Below are 19,002 nucleotides of genomic sequence, written 5' to 3' on the forward strand. Positions count from 1 at the left end.
AGTATAGGCCACTAATCTACGCAACTCTGCGATATTCAACTCTGTGATATTCGGGATATTAAAAGCTCTTCAGTCAAGTGCATCTCTCCACCTTGATATTTGCATTCTCGTTTAGTCAGCGTGCTCTGAAAACCACAAGGCACTTTCACATGTGAAATGGCTGGCCTGTAAGTCGACTCTTCTTTCTTGGAAAAAGTAAAGAAGAACCTTTCAGAGTTCTTTTTTCACCTCTATGCCTTCTCAAATGCCTCCTCGCAAAACGTCCTAAAGTATTCTCAATGGGTGCGTAGCGGAGCCATTTTTTTTCTCTTCTGTGTCCTTTCTATTTCGCGAGACGGATCGTTTTTCACGCAAAAACAAGAAAGGGCAAGGTAATTTGGGATTGCATTTCCTCCGCTCGCATGTCTGTCTGCGATTCGAGGAAGTAATCGCTTTCGAATTGCCCCGACCTTCCGATGCACGTCTGGCGTCGCCCACTAAAAAACACGGGTGCCGCGCTTCCTATTCTCAGAGACTCGGGAAAGGGAAGTACGGCTTTCAGATGCGCGATTTGCCACAAACATCAATTAAGATCCGGGATTTTTGACGGAAAGAGGCACTCGCAATGTTTTATGTTTACGAGTTATGTTCGCTCCCAAGTACGCTTTTACCACATCTGCTGTGCTAGAAAATTTTTTTTTGAAAATTTATTCAGGAAAAATGTTTGCACAATGTCAAGAAATAACACTTTCTTTTTTTTTTTTTTGCTATCAAGGTACCCACTGCGGTGGCTCAGTTGTTAGCGCCAGTTGTTAGTGAGCCAGAAAACACGGGTTCGTTCCGTTCTGTCCGCAGCAGCCATGTTTTGATGTAGGAGGAGCGCAAAAGGTGCCTGTTTGCTGTGCGATGTAAGAGCACATTAAAGAACCCGACTTGGTATAAATTAATCTGGACCCCCCCTCTTTTACTACGGCGTTCCGAATTGCCCATGTGTCGCTTCGGGACATTAAAACACCATAATTTAATTTTGCTAACTAGGAAGAGAGAGTGTGTAAAATTTTATTCGATCGCAACACTATGCCTCCAGCAGACCTCACGACAGTCCCTAAGGCCGGCTGGTCAGAGGTGAGCCACAGCCGCCACATCGGTGCACAAGGTAGGATATAACGGTAGACTGGAAGGCAACCTAGCTCCCCCCCCCCCCTTCCCCGCATTCCGTAACTCCACGATCTCCGCTGCATCCGCCTCAATACATTCCTAACCCCTACACGTTCATTGCTTTACCGTTTATACCTCTCCCCTGGTAATCTGGAGCATGTCGTTTTCTCCTAATTAACAAGGCTCTCAAACAATATTAATCAAAACACACGAAGTGAACGTAAATTTGATGGGTGCATTAACCGAACAAAACATTTCGGCAAGGTTTCTCAAGCAATAATAATCTCAACAATGCTCAATAAAAATCTCAACAAGGCCCAATAGAAATCTCAACGAGGCTCTTAAACAATAATAATCAAAACGCACGAAGTCAATAAGCTTCGGCGATTTACCAGGGTTGATTTGATGGGCGCATTACCCGAAGAAAGCTCTCGAAAGATGCGCTATAGTTAATTTCAAAGAAAAATGGCAGGCTTTCTTTCCTTCTGACCACCCCGTCGGTTCTCGTTTATTCTGATCACCTGCCAAACTACTGCCAGTATCTTTTTAGCCCGTAGAGACTACGAGGTACTTTCTAGGGAATACGTGGTGCTGCATTTGCTGTCTAGTTAAATAACCTGCTATTCAGCGCCCAGACAAAACTGCTGATTAGCGTTAGTATGTCGTCTGCAGAAGAACGGTATAACTTCTCTCCATCCTGGAGCCGTATTATGTAAGTTCTTTTTTCATTTCTCATTCTTTCATTTATTTGCCTCTTTTGCGCTGGTCAGCCACAACTTTGGCCATGGCACCGACGAGCGACATTGCTTGCCAGCTATCAGCCGTGACGTCAAAATAGGCAGCTGCCAATAATAAAGGGGCAAAAACAGGCAAAGGGAGAAAGAAAAATCCCAAAATACGGCCCCTGGTTTCGCCCCAAAAACATTTTCCTTTTAGAGGCCTACGTATGCGCAGATCTGGAGCAAATTCTCATTAAAAGAAAAAAACATAGCTGACCTTTGCTTTGAAGAAAGCGCGGAACTAAAACTCGGAACAATTTTTGTGGCGTCTATATTTTAATTTCTGTGAAAGTCGACTTTATCGTGTCCAGCCACTACGTTCAGCAAGGCCTGTCGCTTGCTCGAGGGGCGGACGGGGCTTTTGTCAAGCCGCGAAAATTGCAGCTTTTTCTCCGCCGACCTTTTTTCACCACCTGTACACTTTGTTGGTGAAATAAATGCGCATTGATTGATTGATTGATTGATTGATTGATTGATTGATTGATTGATTGATTGATTGATTGATTGATTGATTGAAGGTGCGGGTGGCACCACGCAACCGGGGAGGATGAGACGAAGAGACAACGAAGAACCGGAAAAGCTCGGATTTCTAGCATTTGTTTTGTTGTTGTTGCCTTCTTGTTTTGCTAGCCCACATATGAGAGAAAAAGAAAAGGACGATAAAAATTACGAGCCGGTGGAGGGAAAAAAGAATCACAATCACTCGCCATTGGGTCCTCTTTCCCTACGGCACACCATCCGTTGCATGGCAACAGACGATTTTTTTCACCGTAAAGAAAGTGGTAAAAATAAACGGTGACTATACAACCTGTCAGGTTAGGTGGCTGGCGTGTAAATTGGGTGATACACTCGTAACATACCCGTCCGTCTTGAATTTTTTTTATACCCAAAGAAAGAGCCACTAGCGAAGGGAATGTCGAGCCAAACCAGACTAAACCCGCCTCGCCTGTCACGCAAAAAAAAAAAAAATAAGTGTAAGCCCCGTTGCTTATTGAACAAAACTAAGATTACAAGTCAAAAGGAAGCTAGTTCTGGAAACGACATCGAGCTGCGCAGAAAGGGAGAAACAGAGACGGAATGGCTCCGCAATTTCCTATGCACGCACGAGCTGCCGTTGTTTCCGAGCACGATGCAAGTGAGCACGACAGAGCTGCAATGCCACCTCAGCAGCAGCAGCATCCCTCGATGTTCTTTTTCTCGGAAGACCAGAGCAGCGCGCAAGTGCGTTTTTTCTCACATAACCTCGCCGGGCCGCGGCCCCGGCCCGCGGCCAAGATTGAGAACCGTGGCGCGCGCTTCGGCAAACGAGACGCGGCGGAAAGGGATCCCTCGACGACGGGTTGAATTTCGTTGCCATCCATTGCGGCGAGTCGCCCGTTCCTCCTCCTCCTCCTCCTCCTCCTCCTCCTCCTCCTCCTCCTCCTCCTCCTCCTCCTCCTCCGCCTGTGTAAACGCGAGCCATGACGCGAGCACAAGACGGTCGGCCCTCGCCACGTGCACCAAAGTTTGCGCGAATAAATATCGTCGAGCTTTTCTTTTTTCCGAAGCAAATTTACACTTTTTTTTTCAGATTTCTGTTTGTGCAGACTTCGCCGTCATCACGTCCAGCCTAATTAGGACGACCTGTGTAAACTATGGTCTAGAGTAAACTGCAGTGACGTCAGATCAGAGCTGGCACCCACATGCTGCAGTGTCCAGTCCCGAGACCCGAAAAAATGACAGCCATTAGCTAGCCAGTGCCATGCCCGCATAGTTTTGCGAACCCTGCTTTATATTCAGAAGAAACAAGAGCGAATGACCATCTAATAGAACATGTAGTATTCGTTATTTAAAAAAAAGCGTGATCCCGCTTTAATATTTAATCCCAGATCAATCATCCTTGTTAACTCGGTGTGGAACTAATTGCTCTAAACTTGCACTGCCTCCATTCACGGGAGCGGGCACACCCAGACCCATTAAAATCCAAGTGAACGCTTGGGTTTACATTTTCGGCGTACTACAAAGGCAACAAATGACCACAGTAGTCTCTTTGTTGCAGTCGCTGGAAAATCTGGTTTGGTTTGGTTTATGGAAGTTTAACGTCCCAAAGCGACTCAGGCTATGAGAGACGCCGTAGTGAAGGGCTCCGGGAATTTCGACCACCTGGGGTTCTTTAACGTGCACTGACATCGCACAGTACACGGGCCTCCAGAATTTCGCCTCCATCGAAATTCGACCGCCGCGGCCGGGATTGCTGAAAAATCTATTGGGACTGTTGGCAGAGATGGATATTAAAGTTGCGCCGCTTCAAACTTCGCGGTCGTGTTGAATCGATCTCAGACTCCCCGCCACTATAGGTTTAGAACAAGGTCGATGTTTGTTTGTAGTCGTGTAGACAATCAATAAAGCAGACTCCCCAGTAGTCTTGTTCCGGCACCGAAGGAATTTTCGTGTTAGTTGACTGAACACGGGCCAACATACAGCGCAGGACTGGAAAGGTTCGCGAGGGCACGAGAAAATTGGCTCCAGAAATTCTGAGACTGAGGGCTTGAGGCGGCGACAGCTTCTAGCAAGTCTATGTCCCTTGTGAATAATGCGGTGCATATACTGCACCATGCTCTGGCCATGGGCCTACCCGGTATACAGCCAGTCTGTGATGTGTCGAGTAAGAGTAGCCAAGCGTGGCGACATTCTTTCTTGTGGCGCAATTCATGTTTCCAGTTGACTCTTCACGCAGTCTGCTGTGGCTTGCTACATACACAGTGACGTTATACAGCCAGTACGCATTTTATAAGTTTCAATTTTACTAGCTAGAAACTTTGACCTAAGGAGTAGCAGCTATGAAAAACAGCAATGTAAAAGAAGCAGACGAGTGACCATCCATGCCAACAAAATTAGCACGAGGGAACTATCAAGCGCCGTAGTACAGCTGAGCATACATGACTCTACTCTTACGTGGGTTCATTCATTCATTCATTCATTCATTCATTCATTCATTCATTCATTCATTCATTCATTCATTCATTCATTCATTCATTCATTCATTCATTCAGGCCTCTCAGGCTCAGGCCTCTCCTCTTTCATTTAATTTCTCCATTCTGCTTGCTATCCTTTATTTCCACTGTCCCAGCTCAGGTGCTTCAGTATCGATGACAGATGCCGGGGTTAGCAAAAAGCGTTTCCTTCGTTTTTACTATTATTTTAATGAAACCACTTACTACTTCATTCATTTATTCGTTAAGCCTCTCACCCTGGCACTTGATTCGGCGGCTGAGGCTCTAATCACTATACTAAGCGCATGGTCAATTCGGGGCACGAGACGGCGATAGCGAATACATTTGCCTTGAACAGAGCAAACACGCTCCCGAGAAAGGAGGGGCTTCACTGGAAGAGATGAGCCACTGTCCGCCTAGCACTCACAAGAATGGCCTTTGTACTGGGCGCATCTCATCAACGAGCGAGGCCAATTTCTTGTAACGCGTTGCCACACAACACAAAGGCCCGCGGGCGCTCTTCGTGACGTCCATGCGTCTTGACCTTCTTCGCCACAGTGTAGAGGCAGCTGGGCAGCGATGTCGATATCGATTGCCCCGCGTAGCCAGCACCAGGGATCGCCGCCGAATGCGCACGCTGGTGAACGCAATGCTGCAAAATAAATGTGTTTGCCGGCGCGACACTCGAACGCGACTCACCCCTTCCGTGTTTGCGTTCGTGTCACTGCACTTCGTGACGCTATTTACGTGTGCCACGGGCTTGAGCGTCGAGCTTTAGTCGTGTTTCCGCAAGCCGCCACTGTTTTCTATTTCGCAAAGCGTTCACGTCCACGTTTCGTCGCATTTTCTTTTTTTGCGCAGCTTCAACCCACACAACTTGCAGAGTGCAGCTTTGCAATCGACGCACCGGCGTTGCGGTATCGCTCGCAAAGTGTTCAGTATACATCAGTGACATCGTCACAGTTACGCGTCGCACTTGTAATTTGCAACAGCGAGGCACTAGAGTGGTATTGACTTGTGTTCGCGGCGACATAAGCGCCACGGACGATCATTCGTTTCGTGGCCGCGATTATAATTCACTGGCATCATTTCAAAGTGTAAATAACAGGGAATTGTTAGGCCGTGCTTGCCACCACTGTAAGTTCTCTTCTATGCCTTTTAGGGTAACGCAATGGCGAGCGTGGTGGTTTCCTTTCTTTCTTTCTCTCTTTCTTTCTTTCTTTCTTTCTTTCTTTATTTCTTTCTTTCTTTCTTTCTTTCTATCTTTCTCTCTCTCTTTCTTTCTTTCCTTCCTTCTTTCTTTCTTTCTTTCTTCCTTTCTTTCTCTCTTTCTTTCTTTCTATCATTCTCTCTTTCTTTCTTTCTTTCTCTCTCTCTTTCTTTCTTTCTTTCCTTCTTCTTTCTTTCTTTCTTTCTATCTTTCTCTCTCTCTTTCTTTCTTTCTATCTTTCTCTCTCTCTTTCCTTCTTTCTTTCTTTCTTTCTTCCTTTCTTTCTCTCTTTCTTTCTTTCTATCTTTCTCTCTTTCTTTCTTTCTTTCTTTCCTTCTTCTTTCTTTCTTTCTTTCTATCTTTCTCTCTCTCTTTCTTTCTATCTTTCTCTCTCTCTCTTTCCTTCTTTCTTTCTTTCTTTCTTCCTTCCTTTCTTTCTCTCTTTCTTTCTTTCTATCTTTCTCTCTTTCTATCTTTCCTTCTTCTTTCTTTCTTTCTTTCTTTCTATCTTTCTCTCTCTCTTTCTTTCTTACTATCTTTCTCTCTCTCTCTTTCCTTCTTTCTTTCTTTCTTTCTTCCTTCCTTTCTTTCTCTCTTTCTTTCTTTCTATCTTTCTCTCTTTCTTTCTTTCTATCTTTCCTTCTTCTTTCTTTCTTTCTTTCTTTCTATCTTTCTCTCTTTCTTTCTTTCTATCTTTCTCTCTCTCTCTTTCCTTCTTTCTTTCTTTCTTTCTTTCTTCCTTTCTTTCTCTCTTTCTTTCTTTCTATCTTTCTCTCTTTCTTTCTATCTTTCTCTCTCTCTCTTTCTTTCTTTCTCTCTCTTTTTCTTTCTTTCTTGCTTTCTCTTTCCTTCTCACTTTCTTTATTCCTTTCTTTCGTTCATCTTTTCCTTTCCTTCATTCTTCCTTTCTTACCTTTTTTCTGCCGTACACCACGTACACCTCTGCCTTAGGAATCTGCAACTGAATCCACATTTGCTCATTTCAATTTATCACAAACGTACTGCGAAAGAAGCAGTTCGGAAACACGTTCGTATAGCATTACCGCTCGGGCTGTGTCGAAAGGGCTATGTACTCGCAGCCTCACTCTATACCGAGCGGTCAATGGGCCGTCGCCGCGTTACATGGCCCATCGCGGCGACCCGTTTATACCGCCCCCCCCCTCTCCCCGCCACACACACAAGTAAAAAGATGTATTTCAAGCTTGCAAAAAAAAAACGCACAACACTGTTATGGTTCTCGGCAATGCGAGTGGAGAGCGTTGCTGAGGGTGGATATCGTTCGTCGACAGGTGTGGTATGTTGCCTTTTGCCAAGCACAGGCCGGACTAAAGGCGCGCTCACACTAGCGGGAAGCTTCCCGCAGCGGCACAGCGTCAATGTCGACGCTGCCTCGCAGCTCCTCGGAATGACGCTCACACTGCTCGCGTTTTCTCGCTGCGGTTGCGTTGGAATGTAGAGAGAGGAGGCGTTGAGGGAGGACCCGAACGAGCAGAAAGAGAAGGGGATAGTCACGTGACACCAGACAAGACTGGAAAGCGCGCCCTTTTCCCGCGTCGTCGTCTTGATCGTCTGCTAGCTCTCCTCCCGTCGCCCTTTTTGTCTCGAGGATGGCTGGTTCGAGCGATAAGCTGTTGGCTACAGTAAACGTACTTATACTTGTTTGTTCGCTGCTTCTGCACCGTTTCAAGTCGCATGTTCATGCTGGCAAAGCAACCGCCGAGTGCCCAGGAGGACGCGCGCAGCCTCCGCCTCCGCCGACGGGGTCACTGAACTGGGACCGACGTCACGGTTCGCGGTCGGCGCCCATTGGCTGTTCTCGTCAGTGGCACGGGAAAAATAGCTGCCTGACCCATCGCTCTGCGGGACGGCACAGGAGGCTGTCTGCGGGAGAAAAACCGGCTTGTGCGGGAAGCGGCACGCGGAAAACGTTCTGCGTTGCGCGTTTTCCCGCTAGTGTGAGCGCGCCATAAAGCAAGTGCACCGAAGTGCGCAGTCAACGTTGGTCATTGCGTTCTGTCTTAGTACGATGCGATCACGCAGTAGGTGCTTCCGATAGGAGTTAAGCAGCTCAATGCGTTCCCTCCGGTGGGCGCTGGCCTGTGCCAAGAACTTCGTTGTCTCCGGCACTTGGCCGGCCCTGGCAACGCGGGTGGCTGCAGGGAAACAGGTGCATATCTCGAGAGAGGAGGAAACCGCTCCTTCCTTTATATCCCCGTCAATTGCCATCCTGGCCTTCGTACAAGATATCGCCAATAAGGGGGCCCTGACACACCTGAGCACAGTCCATAAACTCACTCAATCTCTCTATTGTGTTGTAATGAACACCACAGCCAAATAATGCACTTTTAAAGGGAGCGAAAAACCCACACTCGCGCGCGAAAGTTCGCGAGCCCTTTCCGGTTAATTCGTGAAACTCTCGGTTCCCTCTGTGTCACGCATCTGCGTATGTCGGTGAAGAGATCGCTATTGGTTAGATCCTTTTAGACGTCACGCAGCTACCGTGGCCGCGACCAGTCAGCCGCATCGCTCTGGTGGATCAGGAAGCACCGCCCCCTGTAAAGTTGCCGTGCGCCTCTGCGGATGGCGATGGGGCCGAGCGGGTCTGGCTGCGGATGAGCGCATGCTTGCCTTTGAACGTGCAAAATGCAACTAGAGGAGAGGCAAAGGCGCGAAGACGCTGGCATTCAAACTTTGAACGCTGATAACATAGCTTCTAACAAGCGCATTCGAAAAACTTTTGCTACAGGGTATTCGTAAAGCGGCGTCCTTTAACATACAAGGCATAGAGCAACTTTATTGACAGCCCCTTTAACAGCTGCGCTGCAAAAGCTTTCTGAGTTGTAGGTGCATTCTTAAGTGCCGCATCAAACGTTGCTAAGGGCACGCTGATCCAAGGCATGCCAAGCGGACTGGAAGAGGAGTAAAAGCGCCCAGTTTTTTCACGCTAGTCTGCTGCAAGGAAATGCCACCAGTGGCTGTGCCTAACCCCTCCCCTTAAAAACACCCTCGCCAAGTTCCCGCAAAACATAGGTGCATTCTTATAGAACGACCAGACAAGGCCTACAACCGACAACGCTCGCTTTTCAGCTCTTTAGGTAGCACTCTTACTCTCGTTATAAGCAGCAGCTTAATATGAGAATACTCGCATAAGACAATATGGCGCCGCCGCTTTTTGCCTATAAAAACGTCTTCTGTGCACATGAAGTTCTAAAGAGAAACGCACTTGGAATGAATCCAAGTGGGGAGGGGTGGTTGCTCCCTGTGGCTCGGTGCTAAAGCGAGAGTGGCGCAATGTAAAACATCGATAAGCGACCGCTAAATGTGCGTCAGATGCCCACTTTATGATGGACGCCTCTCACTGCCCACCCTGACGCAACCACCATCGATGCTTTATTTCAAGCCGATAAAACGGCGCCGCGCTAGACCAAACTGAAGCTGACGTCAGTAGTGTATAGAGGGCAGCACGCGTCCTGCGCCCTCTCTTCTTGCTCAAGTGAAGCGTTCAGTCAATTTCCGGGCCTGTAACACCACTACCAAAACGAAGCGAAGGGACCACCACACTTTATCAGCCGCTTTAAGCTTGAATAATGATGCTTAAATACCTGCTACTGCACTTCATTACGTTTAGCGCAGCTACAGTCCTGAATATAACTGTTTTAACATCATGCAACGTGTGCCGTCTAATGGCGGGCAGATTCGGTTCACGTTGAGGTGGCTGGGAAGAACGCTATACGTATTTACTGCAGCTAAAATTAATGTACCGTAGTTTGTAACTACTTCTTTATGTGTCTCACAATTTTTTCATTTGCGACTGGTCGCCGCCATGTGCGGCGTCGAAGTTGATGCCATGCCCAACGAACCAACATAGTCATTTGGCGGCTCTTGTATGAAAGGCGGATTTAAAATCGCAAAAGAAAGAAAAAAATGGCAGTGGTTTAACTTGGATAACGCTGTAATTCAGCGAAAAGTAAGGATGCTTGCTAAGCGTCTGAGGCTCGTCCATGGCAGCTCCGCTACACGCTCGCGACAGCCGTTCTATATATTATACCCACACTACCACGCGGCTATGACGCGGCATCACATGGTCTTACGACACCCCCATCGGATGTCATCACGTGGCTTCACATCACCCCATCGGATGTTCTTAAGGTCAAAGGTCAACTCAAAGGTCACCCAATGTCAAAGGTCAATTAAAAGTCATGAGTCAAGGTCAGGGGTCAAGCGTTCGGCACCATAACTGTACCACATATGGTATACACGGCTAACGTGGTTGAGCTGAAGGTCGTTCAAGGTCATTCTCCGGCCTACGCGACGACTGCTTTACCTAGCGTAGTGAATCTTTTCGCAAAAAAAAAAGAAATAAATTGGGGACGGAATCGTTACAACACGGCCTCTGATCTCGTTATTATTACTCTAAGCGGATTGTGCAGATCTCTTGGCAGATCAGAACACCTAATTATTGGACGCTGGCCAATGGGGATTGTAAATGATAGGATACGGCACAGCGCGGGTTCGTCACAAAAAAAAAAAACACTCCGTTGTGAAGCGCGTTATCGGCATTCGGCCCCGGCTAGCCATATAACTTTCGCAACGGTGAACAATTTTAGCGAGACGGACGAATGGGCGTGGTAACGGGCAGCCGGTTATCTCTGATCCAGCGCGGACCCCGCGCGTCAGACGCAGGCGTTCCCCGAAGAGCACACACCTCGCGTTGCGTCACGATCGCTTCGGACCGTCGGGCCGAAAATGTTTAACAACTTTCGCCGTGGGCCTGCTTCGCTCCACTGCGCCTATTTCGCTCGTATTTATAGAAAGCCTTTTAAACAAGCTTTAGGACCGAGGCTGAGTTTATTTTTCGCTGTCTTCGTTTACTTTCGGCTCAAACCTGCCCGCTTTCACGCACCTTCTGATATATCGATTGTGCTCCCAGCGCGGAGACGCGTTTTACAGTAATTATTTTGTTTCAGGGTCTGTTTCGCATGAGGCCCCCTACGTGGGCTCGGAACATGGCGAAATCCGTATAGGCTGTACAATTGAGGGAAAAACCTGATCGGCCGTCGTGGAAGCATTTGTGCTGAATGAAGACTGCATTGCAGGGTGTGAGGTGTTGTGGATATTGGGTGTTCCACTTATTTTATTGTGTCATCCCCGCATCGGGATGACACAGTCACACCCTCTGTATATCTGCCATTTCCCTCCTCCTCTTTTCCAATATGGAGTAGCAGACCAGAGGGATGCGGCTCTGGCTGATCGATACAACCTGGCTTACCATTGCAGCCTTTTATTCCTGCACCTGAAAGAAAGCATATCAAATAACATTACGCGTTTTTGAACCGCCGTGAGCGCAAGTCATCAACGCAGATGTCGCAAACGGTTTGTATTACAGACATGAGGTAAATCTGGAGAGCCGAATTAAATACAGTTTTTTTTTCATTTTTTTAGATGAGCGTACATCCACTATTAGAGGTTCAAGTCATTTTGTTTAGAAGGCAACGGCTGAAGGCAGGCCGCGACTGAGAGGATAATAGCGCAGCACATTTCTTTCGATGAATCAGGGCGTCTGCAGCGAAAACGAGCTCTCGTAAGACAAAGCATGGCATGAAGGAGCCTCGAATATTAACTAAGTATTATTTCTGCCACTGTAGTGCAAAACTCTCCGTTTGAAATTGTGAAGTCGAAAGTGAGCCGTCTCACATGAAAGCCCCAACGGAGTGGGCCGCCTCTGTTTCGAAAACTTCGACGCATGTATGCAGTTAATAATAATAATAATAATAATAATAATAATAATAATAATAATAATAATAATAATAATAATAATAATAATAATAATAATAATAATAATAATAATAATAATAATAATAATAATAATTTGTTTTGGGGGAAAGGATATGGCGCAGTATCTGGCTCATTATCGTTGGACACCTGAACCGCGCCGTAAGGGAAGGTATAAAGGAGGGAGTGAAAGAAGAAAGGAAGAAGGAGGTGCCGTAGTGGAGGGATCCGGAATAATTTCGATCACCTGGGGATCTTTAACATGCACTGACATCGCACAGTACGCGAGCGCCTTAGCCGCAAGAACCATATTCAGGTGTAACTGAAGTGTAAAAATCGGGCTGAGGAATAACAAATCTTAAAGCACGTAAGCTGAAAATTGGGTGGAAGGCAGGACTTAGCAAGGGGATTAGATAGAACCGGTCCCACTCGATCTAGCGGTCCGTAAGTGAATCTTTTGCACACAACCGCTCTCGTTTTTTTTTTTTACTTCGCGTTCGGAACGGCAGTAGCGGCGCATCGGTCTGGGAGAATTTTCGTCCGCACTGAAACGCATCGAAACGGATGTACCCTGGAAGACAGAGTAGCGTGCACTAGTCCCTAGTGCACACAAGCGATTTGCATTATTTAATACCGAACACGAGACCCAGTTGGTCCGCTTTGCTGTGCATCCAACATGTTTGTAGAAGGAAAAGAGATTGAACGTTTTGTGAAAAAGGGAACGCTAGAGACGGAATTGTGGCCCCTCCTCTTAATCTTCATGGAATGAAACTCCTAAACGCTCTAAAGAGAATGTTGGAATAAAATATTCAACTTTTCTCATACATCCTTTGTGAATATTTGAAGCGCACCGGTGTGGAAGTGCGAATATTCATCTCTTTACCCATTTTAGATACACATAAAGGCCTTCCTTACAGGACATTAAACGCGCGCGGAGGGGGGGGGGGGGGGGGGGTAGTCAGGGGTAGTCAGTAACTGACTTCAAACAGGAACATTTAAGCAAATCAACAATTTCATTGCTCGGGCTACTCGGAGCGCGACTACATTTCCAAATGCCCGGTGCCGCTCCTCTCATAATTAAAACTAAAAGTACAGCTATCGCTTTCAATATTGATGCTATGAAAACCAATCTCAGCTCCCGAATTAACCAAGTCAGATGGAAACGCATTGTTTTTTTATGTCTGTAGCTTGAACATTTCGTGTAGTATGAAGGAAAGTATATGAACATTCTCTTCACAAGACACAATCGTAAACCACGGAAAGGAAAAAATAACAAGGAACGAATTCATTTTCACATGTCCGTCTGCGCAGGGAAGAGTCTTTATCTCATTTCAAGCTTCCACCATCTTTTCGGCTCGGTATACTGACGGCAGAGGCGACATCCGACAACGCGCAGAGGCGAGGTTGTCTTTCGCGTCAGTTGACTCCACCGCTGACGCGATCCAGTAACGACATTTTCTCAGCCACCCTTTCTGTCGTCCTGTGTGGAGCAAACAGGTTCGTCGACTGTTTCCGATCGCGACGCCTCATCCAATCTTTAACGCTCATCTCCGCCGGACGACACAGACGAAGCGAATTGTTCTCGCCGAGCCAGCGTCCCGGACCTGCTTCGACGCGCCAGCTCAGCGGCCAACATTTGCGCCCGCAAAGAAGGCAGACGAATAAGGCGAGGCAAATCCACATACTCTGCGCACACCCTCGGGGCTAAGAGGGAGGGTAACAGGCGGCATTTGCGCAGCCAAATCGACAAAGAAGAAATAATAAGGCCCGTCGGACAATGGGAGCAGGAGGACGTCTCCTGTTATCTCCTCTCCCTCCCTACTTCCCCCGTTCTTCCCTCTTTTCCCATCTCTTCATCTGGCCGCTCTGTCCTTGTCCGCAGGGTTCCATCACTGCGGAGTCCATTAAGCTGCGGGCCGCAACCGGACGCTGTGCAAACTAGCAAGCCCTTTCACTCTCCGTCCCCTCTTTCCTTCATTCCTTCTCCCTCCCTGAGTACGTCACACGTGACTGTCTGCTGTCCTTGTGAAGCTATTTGGTTTCTGGTGCGTTATTCCATCTTCCTTTTTAGCCTTCCGTCGCTCCCAATTCAATTGGAGCTCGGCTCGGATAACACGTGCCGGCGGCTGAAAACGTGGTTAGCATCTGCGATGTTAGCTCTGGACTTACTGCCTCCGTCCCCAATCTCGACAAAGGGTTGCTTCCCCCAGAGAAGCAGGAAAGGGAGAAGGGCGCCGCTGGCGAATTGGCTGAATCGGACCGCGCGGAGAGTCTTTCGGCGACCGCAGAGTCCTTTGTCTCTCCCCCCCCCCCCCCTCTAGCTCCCCTCACGTGCACTTGCCGTTCGGTCGTTTCATCGCAGCCCGCATACTTTTATTTGTGTTCCTTCTGTCAGTCCTGCCCCCTTCTGTTCCCTTACAAAAATGTATTTAGACAGTCTATATACTGTCTATAGACTTCTGTCTATAAAGTCTATAGACTCTCTATAGACAAACCCTAAAGATTAGTCTATAGGCAATACAAATCCTATAGACAGTCTATAGACAGTCTATAGATTTATGGCCATACACTTTTAGTAGACATTTGTCTATAGACAGTCTATAGACTATGAAAAGACAAAAAGATATATCTATAGGAAGGCAATAGAGTCAATCCGAAGTCTATTGACTGCCTATATATCATTTTTATAAGGGTTGTAGGCTTTCAAATATATGTGCTCGTTGGACATACTGCAGCGCCTTGTTTCGCCTGATATTGGCCAGACAAGAAAAGGAGGACTTTTTTTTTTTCTCTGCTTCCTGCGAAATTTTATCTAATTCAAAATTGATTCGGTAGTTAGCTTCCCCTCCTCTACTGATGAACATCCCCATAAAAGAAAATTAAGGACTGCTTTTATGGCCGCAAGCGGCGCTGATGAACACTCTTAAGGTTAGGCATTGTACAGTCCCGGCCATAATATTACGCAGCAGGCTTCGACGATCAAACTCTTTTCAAGTATTACTTAACTAAAGTTACAAAGTACTTTATGCATATGTTAGCATAATCCATTAGTGTGCTCGCGGGTGAACTCAATAAACTCTCAATAAACTCTTCTCCACGGAATACGGGATAAAATTTCAAACGCCAAAGCGTTCTCCGTAACATTATAGCAGCCTTTATACGTGGCATGTAGGGTTTAACATCCCAAAGCTGCAAATGGGCAATGAGAGACTCTGTAGTGGAGGGCTCCGCATTTATTTCGACCGCTAGGGGTTCTATAACGTGCGCCGATATCGCACATAACACGAGAGTGTTTGCATTTCGCCTCCATAGAAATGCGACAGCGGTTATACATTAGGCTCAGCAGCCGAACGTCGTAACCACTGAGCCACCTCAGCGGATACTCGCAAGGTTACGCTGCACGCAACTCAAACAGATTCAAAAGTCGAGAGCGAGAAAGCTGTCGCTGCCGTACTGATTTGGCACAGCACTGCACGCAACATGCAGAAATCGTGGGTTCGGATTCCGCCGGCGTCATAAAACAAAAATGTTTCGTCGTGGTTTCCTTGGTTTCAGTGGCTACTGGCTTCTTGTGCTCGTACTTATGCCTGTTAGGCATCTGAGCCAGGCATCTGTGCGAAACACTAACCGTCACTCGCTGAGTCTTCGTTCAGTAGAGTGCTCGGTGCTTAAAAATCGCGAAAGCACAGCTATCAAACATGTGCGAAAACGAAACCTTACCCAGTGTTCACCCGAATAGCAAATAAAGGCAGCAAAAGAACGAAGTATTTTTGTAGAAATGAGAAGTTGTTATTCAGTGCTTTGAGGATTGCTCTGCCTGTTTTAAAAAGCTCAAATCTGAATTCTACCACTGAAAACTTTGTCCGTTTTCTGCCCAGCCAAAGCAGTCGTATCGAAAGACTTTTTGGCTGGTAATGCAAAGAAATAAAATTTAGGTGAGAAATGATTTGAATTACCTGGGACACAAATCTCAAATGTCTTCCATCTTTTACTTTTCTTTCTGCACTATATACCTTAATTTCTTGCTCAACAACCCTTTAACCTTTGTAGAGTGCTCCAACAAGAAAAGAGACTAAGTTTCTTTTAAAACTTTTTTTTTTAATTCGCCTCGCTAAGGAACAACAGCTGGAATGCAGTTCAGGGCATTTGATTAAGAAAATGACAGAAAATTACGCTAAACGTTAGCGGCACAAAATAGTTGAATGCACCATACGCTACAGCTAGGAGGCACTTGTGTCGCAGCATCAGGTTTAGACTATCAACGCTTTTTGACTAACGTTCTATGAACGCAGCGGCTACAATGCACATGCCTCTCTGTTTCCCCTTTAGTCGCCCGTGTCATCGTATAGCGACGCGCGCAGCAGGGCGGAATGGCATGTCGAAAACCAGCCAACCAGGCTCCCTAAAACCAATAGTGGCCCTGACAAAAAAATGAGCCGGGACAAAAAGAAAGATAGAAAAAAGATGGAACACACGTATGCGGGATAGTGCTAGAAAAACGTAGGAAATTTATCGAAGCTTTAAATGTGTCAGGCATCAAGAGGATGGATGTTGCTCTTCTCAGGGACAAAGCACTGCTCCCTGCGCCTCTGTGTAGGGCTGTTGCTCTTAGGATGCTCCGGAACTTTTTTCTATATTGTTTTGTGGAAAAAAACAGAAGCATAGCCACCGACTCGTGAAATCGCCGTCATAAGGGTTGAGGAAAAAGCAGGCGGCTGTTTTCATTTTTGTATGAGGCTAATCAAACGGAATAAAATGAGGCCGCAATGAAAGATAAACGCGCACAGTTTCGGAGTAACTAACATTTAAATCCAAGGAAATCTCTGTTACAAGAAATATTTCAAATAAGTTTCAAGCCATACCCATTAGTAGAGTTTCATTGTTACACTGCACCTCAAGCAATAAAAAACAATTACTTAGACCAAAGTGCATTCAACTAGATAGGCACGCGCCTGCAACTATGTGCACTCAGAGCACAATTACGGTTGCAGCAAAAGGATTCATGCTTCACTTGAGGACCACGACAACAAGATTTCTGTTCATTTCCATTTACCACGACTCTGTGCATGTGCATGTTTTACTGTATGCATTCCTATCCTCCGGAAGCGCGGAGAAAGTCGGCCTGCCTCCAGACCTTTTTTGCAACAATCTCAACAGCCGCATAAAGCATATAACGCAACATACAGAGTCATTCGAACTCCAGAATAAAAAACAAAAAAAGGGGCCAAAATTAGGAAAGAAGAGCGTACGCAAGTCTCAAAAGAATGCTCGATATTTCGTACCTTCCATCTGCGAGCTTATGTCAGAATGCGTTGTATTCAAAATGCCGCTACTCAGAAAAAAGATAGAAAAGAGAGAGTGGTGGTTCGAGAAAGAATGCTGTATGAGCCTTCAAAGCCAGCGGTGGCCTTGACGGCCTACTAAACGCGAAATTCTGGTTTATTTTCTGCTGTTCTCCGTGCAACCTTCAATGGCGAAGTTGACGCCGACACAATATAGCTCTCATCTTTTTTTTCTTTCCTAAAACCATGTTACTGTGCACAGGAGAAAAGCATAAAAAAACTTCTAAAATATTGATCCGTCATATTCCATTCGGAAGCCCAGAGTGCTAGCCTGAATACGAAATCCGCGATTCCATGCATTCCACGTATCTTAGAATAATTAAATCGCGCAACCGGGCCCGGTTCTCGGATGGCCGGAGGCGCTGATGCTTATATTTTTAGCTTTCTTTTTTCTTGCTTTAATTTTATATTGAATCATATTTCCCTCATTGTTGTATTCATTTCTTCTCTCGATTTAGCAGCCTGCGGCATCTGGTTGGAGCAGACAAGGCATAGCTGACTTTGTTCTTTTGAAAGCAATCTTTCCAGGGCCGATACCAATTTAAAGTTTTATTCTGTTAAACATTCCTGTGCCGGATTCAACGCCTATAATTTCAAATGTTTGCATTTTTAAGCGGTCCTGGAAAGATGCGTTTGTACATGCTTTGCATCGCGAAACCAGTCAACGCTTAAGGGTTCCCTTCGCATGGTAGGCGCTTGAATCGACGCGCTTTCGACACCGTGAGCCCCATACGATTCGTATTCCTCATCATTGGTTAGACGCATGGAGAACAGGAATCAACGAAGCAGGTTAATCGCGAAAGAAAAAAAGTCATAAACAACACCGAATCAAATGTTCTCCTTTATGGTACTGTCTTCGATCCTAGCTGTGCACAACAGCTGGTGACTCGAAGCGCCTGGCTTGTATGCACCTAGGGTCGTACTCAAGATACTCCTACATAAAAACACTCCTTGACAGTCTGGCTGAAGGTTGCTGACCAACTATCGCATCCAGTGAGATGATAGCTCAGTGTGGACACATAAGGAGAAAGGCGCTGGCTACCCTTAAGCTGCAGCATGTATGGGAGCAATTTTTTTTTTTTATATCACAGCACGTACCTTATACCAGCAATGGTCTACATAGCTTTTTTTTTTTTGGCCGCGTATTAAAACGTGTTCGTTCATTTGGGTTTCGAAGGCGATCTGACGGAGTAAACACCTCGCGGGACGAACGCCTGTTTAAGTATACTGTAAGGTTATAGAAAGGGGCACAAAAGGTTGGTCAACCACTAACTGCACGTTGATGGCAGCCATAAATGAACATGAAATATGAAAATACGCCCGCAGAAAGGCTATTAACAGTGCAGACGGCGGATGAAGTGAGGAAACACGCAGTGCATACAAAGTGGTAGTAGGGATAGCGGGTTAATGGCGTAGCGAAAACTGGGACCGTAGTGGGCACCAGACACGAGGTAAAATAGGTTATTTATGATTATTAACGCTAGCCTAAAATATATTTGCTAATGTATGGTCAGTAGTGATGCACAGAAACGTGGAACATGATAAAAAGCTGGAAGCTAAGAGTACGCAAAAAGGATACGGCGCAGCTTCACTCCCAACAGCGCAAGAATGCACGCAGAATAAAGAACGAGGCAGTGGATAAATTTCAGCGTAACATACAGAGCGCATTCTGGTCGTGCTACTTGACCAGCGCTGTATATTATCAACAAAAAGACGAGTACATTTTGTGGTATCCTCTTGCTGCAGCCACCCGCCAGCGAATACGGAACTCTAATTTCCAAATAACTGTT

General features: G+C 46.3%; 1 protein-coding gene across 5 annotated transcripts in view; it reads right to left on the reverse strand.

The window, feature by feature from the left end:
• Nucleotides 1-19,002, reverse strand: part of nwk (FCH and double SH3 domains nervous wreck) — a 132,233-nt gene that overhangs the window by 107,857 nt on the left and 5,374 nt on the right. The window lies entirely within an intron of this gene.

This window comes from Amblyomma americanum, chromosome 4 (assembly GCF_052857255.1).
Source record: "Amblyomma americanum isolate KBUSLIRL-KWMA chromosome 4, ASM5285725v1, whole genome shotgun sequence".
NCBI classification, from domain to species: Eukaryota; Metazoa; Arthropoda; class Arachnida; order Ixodida; family Ixodidae; genus Amblyomma; species Amblyomma americanum.